This window comes from Poecilia reticulata, linkage group LG2 (assembly GCF_000633615.1).
Source record: "Poecilia reticulata strain Guanapo linkage group LG2, Guppy_female_1.0+MT, whole genome shotgun sequence".
NCBI classification, from domain to species: Eukaryota; Metazoa; Chordata; class Actinopteri; order Cyprinodontiformes; family Poeciliidae; genus Poecilia; species Poecilia reticulata.
The window spans coordinates 9,670,090-9,671,777 of NC_024332.1; positions in this window are offsets into that span (position 1 = coordinate 9,670,090).

The window sequence follows — 1,688 nt, forward strand, 5'->3', positions numbered from 1 at the left end:
TTGCAGCAGGTTTACAAATTATTAGGGATTAAGGGACTTAAGACCACCCCTTACCACCCCCAAACGGACGGGCTAGTGGAAAGATATAATCAGACACTCAAAAATATGCTGCGCAAGTTTGTCTCTGACACRGGTRCCGACTGGRACCAATGGCTGCCGTACCTGTTATTTGCTTACCRGGAGGTTCCACAAGTGTCCACAGGTTTCTCACCCTTTGAACTATTGTATGGGCGTCAAGTGAGAGGTCCGCTGGATCTACTGAAGRACTGTTGGGAAGACGCTAAGCCAGAGGGTGAAAACATTGCAGCATATGTCATCAACATGAGAGAGCGATTGCAGGAAATGGCATCTTTTGCACAGGACAACATGAAAGCGTCTCAACAACATCAAAAKACGTGGTACDATCAGAAGGCCAGAGACAGAGTCTTCCTTCCAGGWCAGAAGGTTCTGTTATTGCTTCCTAYCAGCGAYAASAAGCTGCTGACAAAATGGCATGGACCATATGAGATCACCAAACAAGTGAGTAAAGTGGTTTATGAACTGTACATGCCAGAAAGAGCTAAGAAGCATCAGACCTTTGTTGAAAGAGTTCCACAGCCAACAAGAGCCAGTGCACCAAGAGCTATTTGTGAGAGCAGTTAAGGATGAGGAGGTGACTTGAGAAATTTTTTCCAACTGACATTTCTCATCTGTCCCCTAATGAGCAGGAAAAAAATCCAACCTCTCTTGGATCCTCAGCTCTTTCATTAAGTTCCAGGATTTACATCACTGGTTCAACATAAGATCCAGGTTAAAGAAGATGTGCCGAGTCGTCAAAAGAGCTATCGCATACCAGAGCAGTTGGTTCCAGTACTGGAAAAAGAAATAAAACTGATGTTGGATATGGGGATAATTGAAGAGTCTAGTAGTGAGTGGTGCAGCCCAATTGTGCTGGTACCAAAGAAAGATGGCTCCCTTAGATTTTACATAGACTTAAGAAATTTAAATGCGGTGTCCAATTTTAACCCGTACCCAATGCCCAGGGTTGACAACCTGCTGGAGAAAGTCAGTTCAGCAAGCTACATCACAACACTGGATCTGTGCAAAGGATACTGGCAAGTGGCTTTGGCACCAGAAGCAAGAGAGCTGACCGCCTTCAAAACTCCTTTTGGTATGTATCAGTTTAGAGTCATGCCATTTGGGCTCCAGGGTGCGCCAGCAACATTCCAACGTTTAATGGATCATGTGCTGAGAGACATTTCAGGATTTTCTGCAGCATATTTGGATGATGTTGTGGTGTATAGCCAGTCCTGAGGGGCATCTGATTCACCTACAGGAGGTGCTACACTGTATCAAATTGGCTGGATTGACTGTTAACCCAAAGAAGTGTGCTGTAGCCCAGAGGGAAGTGGAGTACTTGGGTTTTGCCATTGGGTTTGGAAAAATAAAGCCTCAAGTGGGGAAAATGGATGCAATCCAGTCCTTTCTAGTTCCGACTACAAAGAGGAAGGTGAGAGGATTTCTGGGTTTGGTGGGCTGATACCGGAAATTTATACATTCTTTTGCAGAACGATCAGCTGTACTGAACCATCTAACAAAGGGTGCAGCCCCCAACAAAGTGTGTTGGACAGAAGACTGTGATCGAGCATTCAAGGACCTCAAGCAAGCAGTATGTACTCATCCAGTTCTACACACACCAGACTTCACTA